An 8,371-nucleotide genomic window follows, 5' to 3' on the forward strand; every position below is an offset into this window, starting at 1 on the left:
GAATTCGCACTCTGGATGTATTATACTTTAGAATTGCAATGGGGACTTACAGTGCATTCGGAAAGTATTCAGACCCTTTGACTTTTTCCACATTTTGTTACGTTACAGACTTATTCTAAAATTGATTGTCGTTTTTCCCCCTCATCAATCTACACACTATTGCATTTTGTTTAATTTATAACATTCCGACCTTGTTAAGCATTATCTAGTCAAAATATGGAATGATTCCACTATTTGTTGTATGCGTTTGAATCACTTTCAATGAGGCAACTTTTATTTTGAAGGTAAACCGCACGTTCCACTAGCGTGGCTAATCCTTATTGTGGCTAGCTTCACAAGACTGTGCCTGCTCTGACCCCAGCGTCCCAAAACTAGATTATCCTTTCGTTCGAATAAAAAAGGCCGCTGTATAAAAGCTAGAGTTGATGTACTTGCAATAGATTGAAAACGTCCTCCGCCGTGTCTGATAAGGTAAACATGTGGATTCATCCATGCAATCAATCTGCAGCTTGTTTATAGATTTAATCGCCTTTCACTCGGCGTTCACTGTCCCGACGACAAATTAATCGGAAACGCATGCGCAGTAGAAACAGCAGCAGCAAGAAATAGAATTTCTAGCTAAATCAACCATTTCTCTTAAAACAGCCAGCCATAAAATGGTATACATGCATGTATGTAAAAATAGTTAATTAAGAACCCTACATCTAATAGAAAATTCTTCAGACCACATATTTCCTGATTTTTATTTTGATGAAGAACATTTGAGATAAATAATTCCCCATAAAATGACAATGCCCCCATCCACAGGGCACGAGTGGTCACTGAACGATTTGATGAGCATGAAAACAATGTAAACCATATGCCATGGTCGTCTCAGTCACCAGATCTCAACCCAATTGAACATTTATGGGAGATTCTGGAGCAGCGCCTGAGACAGCGTTTTCCACCACCATCAACAAAACAGCAAATCATGGAATTTCTCGTGAAAGAATGGTGTCACATCCCTCCAAAGAGTTCCAGACACTTGTAAAATCTATGCCAAGGTGCATTGAAGCTGTTCTGGCTCGTGGTGGCCCAACGCCCTATTATGACACTTTATGTTAGTGTTTCCTTTATTTTGGCAGTTACCTGTATATTAGGAACCTTGTCATTCCCCCTACTCAGATCTCACCCCTCACTTAGTAAAGTCTCAACAACCCTGCACTAGATAAGCATCACCCCTCCTGTTCAACACTTAAAACTTTCCTTGTCACGGGGCCCCTCAGGGGGTGTGGTTAGTCCTCTCCTGTACTCCCTGTTCACCCATGACTGGGTGGCCACACACAATTCCAACACGATCATCAAGTTTGCTGACGACACTATGGTGGAAGGCCTGATCACCGACAGCGATGAGACAGCCTACAGGGAGGAGGTTGGAGGAGTGTGGTGCCAGGGCAACACCTCTCCCTCAATGTCAGTAAGACCAAGGAGCTGATCGTGGATATAGGAGAAAGAAGGCAGAGCACGCTCCCATCCACATCAACAGGGCTGTTGTGGAGCGGGTCGAGAGCTTGAAGTTCCTTGGCACCCACATCACTTAAGATTTAACATGGTCCACACACACACACCTGCACAGTCGTGAAGAAGGCACAGTAGCGCCTCTTCCCCCTCAGGAGGCTGAAAAGATTTGACATGGGTCCTCGGATTCTCAAAAGTTCTACAGCTGCACCATCGAGAGCATCTTGACTGACTGCATCACTGCTTGGTATGGCAAATGCACCTTCCTTGACCGCAAAGCGCAACAGAGGGTGGTGCCAACAGCCCAGTACATCACTGGGGCCGAGCACCCTGCCATCCAGGACCTCTTTATCAGCTGGTGTCAACAGAAGGCCCGATAAATTGACAAAGACTCTAGCCACCCAAGCCACGGACTGTTCACTCTGCTACCGTCCGGCAAATGGCACTACAGCGTCGGCTCTCGGACCAACAGGCTCCGAGACAGCATCTATCCCCAAGCCATAAGACATTTAAAAATAGCCACACTGCTAAATAGTCAATTAAATGGTACCAGAACTATCTGCACTGACCTTACACACACATACATACATACATACATACATACATACATACATACATACATACATACACACATATATACACTTGTATATGCTACCGTTCAAAAGTTTGGGGTCACTTAGAAATGTCCTTGTTTTTTAAAGAAAATCACATTTTTTGTCCATTAAAATCACAGAAATACAGTGTAGACATTGTTAATGTTGTAAATGACTTTTGTAGCTGGAAACTGCAGATTTTTTATGGAATATCTACATAGGCGTACAGAGGCCCATTATCAGCAACCATCACTCCTGTGTTCCAATGGCACGTTGTGTTAGCTAATCCAAGTTTATCATTTTAAAGGGCTAATTGATCATTAGCAAAACCTTTTGCAATTATGTTAGCACAGCTGAAAACTGTTGTTCTAATTAAAGAAGCAATACAACTGGCCTTCTTTAGACTAGTTGTGTATCTGAGGCATCAGCATTTGTGGGTTTGATTACAGGCTCAAAATGGCAAAAAAAAATAATTCATCAGTCTATTCTTATTCTGTTTAATGAAGGCTATTCCATGCGAGAAATTGCCAAAAAACTGAAGATCTCGTACAAACTGGCTCTAACCAGAATAGAAAGAGGAGTGGGAAGCCCCGGTGCACAGCTGAGCAGGACAAGTACATTAGAGTGTCTAGTTTGAGAAACAGACACCTCACAAGTCCTCAACGGGCAGCTTCATTAAATAGTACCCGCAAAACACCAGTCTCAACATCAACAGTGAAAAGGCGACTCTGGGAAGCTGGCCTTCAAGGCAGAGTTCCTCTGACCAGTGTCTGTGTTCTTTTTCCCATCTTAATCGTTTATTTTTATTGGCCAGTCTGAGCTTCTGGCCTTTTCTTTGCAACTCTGTCTAGAAGGCCAGCATCCCGGGGTCTGGCTGGGCCACTTAAGGACATTCAGAGACTTGTCCCGAAGCCACTCCTGTGTTGTCTTGGCTGTGTGCTTAGGGTCGTTGTCCTCTTGGAAGGTAAACCTTCGCACCAGTCTGAGGTCCTGAGTGCTCTGGAGCAGGTTTTCATCAAGGATCTCTCTGTACTTTGCTCTGTTCATCTTTCTCTCTGTCCTGACTTGTCTGCCTGTCCCTGTCGCTGAAAAACGTCTCCACAGAATGATGCTGGCATCACCATGCTTCACCGTAGGGATGGTGCCAGGTTTCATCCAGACGAGACACTTGGCATTCAGGCCAAAGAGTTCAGTCTTGGTTTCATCAGACCAGAGAATCTTGTTTCTCATGGTCTGAGAGTCCTTTAGGTGCCTTTTGGCAAACTCCAAGAGGGCTGTCATGTGCTTTTTACTGAGGAGTGGCTTTTGTCTGGCCACTCTATCATAAAGGCCTGATTGGTGGGGTGCTGCAGAGATAGTTGTCCTTCTGGAAGATTCTCCCATCGCCACAGAGGAACTCTGGAGCCATGTCAGTGACCATCGGGTGCTTGGTCACCTGCCTGACCAAGGCCCTTCTCCCTCGATTGCTCGGTTTTGCCGGGCGGCCAGCTCTAGGAAGAGTCTTGGTGGTTCCAAACTTCTTCCATTTAAGAATGATGGAGGCCACTGTGTTCTTGGGGACCTTCAATACTGCAGACATTTTTTGTTACCCTTCCCCAGACATGTGCCTCAACACAATCCTGTCTTGGAGCTCTACTGACAATTCCTTTGACCTCATGCGGGACCTTATATAGACAGGTGTGTGACTCCAATGAAGTTGTAGAAACATCTCAAGGATGATCAATGGAAACATGATGGACCTGAGCTCAATTTCGAGTTTCATAGTAAAGGGGCTGAATACTTATGTAAATAAGGTTTATTTTTTTTATGTTTAATACATTTGCTAAAATTACAAAAAAAACTGTTTTCACTTTGTCATTATGGGGTATTGTGTGTAGATTGATGACAAAATTAATACATTTTAGAACAAGGCAGTATTGTAACAAAATGTGTAAAAAGTCAAGTGGTCTGAATACTTTCCGAATGCACTGTACACACTCACTCACTCACTCACACACACTGCATTGACACTCCCACACAAAACATACGCACACACACATACCGACACAACACAAACACACATACACATGACACACACGCACTCACACACTTTTACACTCATCATTTGCTGCTGCTACTTTGTTCTTTATTTTACTCTTATCATTATCTATCCTGATGGCTAGTCCCTTTACCCTGCCTTCATGTACATATCTACCTCTAATACCTTGTAACTCTGCACATTGATCTGCTACTGGTACTCTCTGTATATAGCTCCATTGTGTATTAAATGTTTTTCCTCGTGTTACCATTTTATTTATATTATTATTATTTTTAAGCTGCATCGTTGGGAAGGGCTCTTAAGCAAGCATTTCACAGTAAAGTCTACAACAGTTTTATTTGGTGCATATGACAAATAAAATACAGTATTATTTGATATAAACCCTGCACTAGTCAAGCTTTACCCCTACTCCTTAACTCTCACCCCTCCCCCTGTCAAGTATCATCTCTGCACTAGTCAAGCTTCACCCATCCTCCTCAACCTTCACCCTTGCATTGGTCAGTTATCACCCAAGAGGAGGACAGAGGAGTCGAGGAGTGAATGGACTTTTGAGAAAAGGCCAGAGAAGAAAAAAAAAACCTCTCAAATGATGTAAAGAAAACAGGGTAAAAAGCATTTAATTTAACGATCAATAAAAATACAGATAAACAGTCAGATATTGTGGAAGCACAGCTTCTCTACCATGTTGGCAGTCTGATATGGTTGATTAGAATCAGATTACATTTGGCCTCATGCCAAAAAGGTTCTGCTAAAAAAAGTTCCAGGCAAAGGTAATGCATTATACAGGAAATAAGGTGCAATTCCAGGCCCTTGGTGTTCGTAATAGTTTGTGGGACATAAGACTCCATCTTCTCCTAAAGTGTACCTGGGTAATACCACAAATAGAGTGCCTTTTAAGTCCCACAGACATTGTGTGTACATGTTGATAAAACACTCAATTAAAAAGTTAAATCACATCTATTTTCTCATTCTCTCACTTGTCCATCTCCTCAATTGAATTCAATGCTGTCACTGTGACTTGTCCACTCAAGCTTAACATTGTTGTCATCTATCGCCCATCAGGGGCCCTTGGAGAGTTCATCAATGAGCTTGACACTTTGATAAGTTCATTTCCTGACGATGGCTCACTTCTCTTCGTACTTGGCAACTTCAACCTCCCAACGTCTGCCTTCGATTTGTTCCTTTCCAACTCTCTTTCCCTTCCTTGCCTCCTTTGACCTCACCCTTTCCCAGTCCCATCCCACTCACAAGGCAGGCAATACGCTTGACCTCTTCTTTACCAGAGGCTGTTCAAATCAAATGAAATGTATTTATATAGCCCTTCGTACATCAGCTGATATCTCAAAGTGCTGTACAGAAACCCAGCCTAAAACCCCAAACAGCAAGCAATGCATGTGAAAGAAGCACGGTGGCTAGGAAAAACTCCCTAGGAAAAACTCCCTAGAAAGGCCAAAAACCTAGGAAGAAACCTAGAGAGGAAGCAGGCTATGAGGGGTGGCCAGTCCTCTTCTGGCTGTGCAGGGTGGATATTATAACAGAACATGGTCAAGATGTTAAAATGTTCATAAATGACCAGCATGGTCAAATAATAATAATCATAGTAGTTGTCGAGGGTGCAACAAGCACGTCCGATGAACAGGTCAGGGTTCCATAGCCGCAGGCAGAACAGTTGAAACTGGAGCAGCAGCACGGCCAGGTGGACTGGGGACAGCAATGAGTCATCATACCAGGTAGTCCTGAGGCATGGTCCTAGGGCTCAGGTCCTCCGAGAGAAAGACAGAAAGAGAGAAAGAGAGAATTAGAGAGAGCATATTTAAATTCACACAGAACACCGGATAAGACAAGAGAAATACTCCAGATGTAACAGACTGACCCTAGCCCCCGACACATAAACTACTGCAGCATAAATACTGGAGGCTGAGACAGGAGGGATCAGAAGACACTGTGGCCCCATCCGATGATACCCCGGACAGGGCCAAACAGGCAGGATATAACCCCACCCACTTTGCCAAAGCACAGCCCCCACACCACTAGAGGGATGTCTCCAACCACCAACTTACCGTCCTAAGACAAGGCCGAGTATAGCCCACAACGATCTCCGCCATGGCACAACCCAAGGGGGGGCGCCAGCCCAGACAGGAAGACCACGTCAGTGACTCAACCCACTCAAGTGACGCACCCCTCCCATGGACGGCATGGAAGAACACAAGTAAGCCAGTGACTCAGCCCCTGTAAAAGGGTTAGAGGCAGAGAATCCCAGTGGAAAGAGGGGAACCGGCAAGGCAGAGACAGCAAGGGCGGTTCGTTGCTCCAGCCTTTCCGTTCACCTTCACACTCCTGGGCCAGACTATACTTAATCATAGGACCTACTGAAGAGATAAGTCTTCAGTAAAGACTTAAAGGTTGAGACTGAGTCTGCGTCTCTCACATTGGTAGGCAGACCATTCCATAAAAATGGAGCTCTATAGGAGAAAGCCCTACCTCCAGCCGTTTGCTTAGAAATTCTAGGGACAATTAGGAGGCCTGCGTCTTGTGACCGTAGCGTACTTGTAGGTATGTACGGCAGGACCAAATCGGAAAAATAGGTAGGAGCAAGCCCATGTAATGCTTTGTAGGTTAGCAGTAAAACCTTGAAATCAGCCCTTGCCTTAACAGGAAGCCAGTGTAGGGAGGCTAGCACTGGAGTAATATGATCAAATTTTTTGGTTCTAGTCAGGATTCTAGCAGCCGTATTTAGCACTAACTGAAGTTTGTTTAGTGCTTTATCCGGGTAGCTGGAAAGTAGAGCATTGCAGTAGTCCAGCCTAGAAGTAACAAAAGCATGGATTAATTTTTCTGTTCGCCTACTAATCTCACTGCAACCCCCCTCCAGGTCTCTGATCACTACTTTGTTTTACCTTTTCTGTCTCCCTTTCCTCCAACCCTAGCCACTCAGCCACTACCCAGATGGTCATGAGCTGTCGCAATCTTCGCTCTCCCATTAATCTCTCCCTTTTGCTAAATCCTTCTGCCTTCTCAACCCTACTCTTCTCCGTTCCCTCATCTTATGACTCGCACTGTCCCCTTTCCTCCCGGACGGCTTGGCCTTCCCCTCCTGCTCTGTGGCTGAGTGACTCATTGCAAGGTTACAGAACAGGTCTGCAGGAAGCTTGAGTGAAAATGGAGGAAACCTACACTTCCGGAGGACCTACCATCCTTCCACTCCCTCTATATCCGCTGCTAAAGCCACTTTCTATCACTCTAAATTTCAAGCTATTGCCTCTAACCCAAGGAAACTCTTTTCCACCTGCCCCTCCCTCCTCCCTCTCTGCAGACAACTATGTCAACCCCTTTGAAAAAAAGGTTGAGAACATCCACTCCTCAGCCTATTGAGTCTACTGGTTCCACTCACACAGAACTACCCTACGCATTGACCTCTTTCTCCCCAGATGAAATCTTGACTAGTGAGGTCCGGCCGCCCGACAACCTGCCCACTCGACCCCATCCCCTCCTCCAGACCATCTCTGGAGACCTTCTCCCATTCCTCACTTCCTCATTCCTGACCCTGACCGCGGTCCCTCTGACTTAAAAATGTCCCGAGTCGCTCCACCTCAAGAAACCAAGACTAGAATGCTCTGACTTCAAAAACTACAGACTGGTATCCCTTTTCTTTCCAAAACACTTGAGCATGTGGTCTCTGACCAACTCTCTCGCTGTCTCTCTCAGAACTATCTTCATGACCCGAATGAGTCAGGTTTCAAGATGGTTCACTCAACCGAGACTGCTCTTGTCTGTGTCACAGAAGCTCTCCGCACTGCCAAAGCGAAATCTCTATCTATCCGTCGCCTTTGACACCGTGAACCATCAGATCCTCCCTTCTCAGGGCTGGGAGTGTCAGGCTCGGCACTCTTGGATTGCATCCTACCTGGCAGGCTGCTCCTACCAGGTGACGTGGAGAGGATCTGTGTCTGCACCACATATTCTCATAACTGGTGTCCCCCAGGGCTTGGTTGTAGGCCCTCTCCTCTTCTCTCTATACACCAAGTCACTCGACTCCATCATATCCTCACATGGTCTCTCCTATCATTGCTATGCGGATGACAACTACTTTTCTCCTTCCCCCCCTTCTGACACCCAGGTGGCAACACGCATCTCTGTGTGCCTTGCAGAAATCTCAGCTTGGCCCACCACCTCAAGCTCAACCTCAAGAAGACGGAGCGTCTTGGCGTGACCCTGGACAACACCCTGTCGTTCTCAGCAAACA

The sequence above is a fragment of the Salmo salar genome, chromosome ssa01 (genome assembly GCF_905237065.1).
Source record: "Salmo salar chromosome ssa01, Ssal_v3.1, whole genome shotgun sequence".
Taxonomy (NCBI): Eukaryota; Metazoa; Chordata; class Actinopteri; order Salmoniformes; family Salmonidae; genus Salmo; species Salmo salar.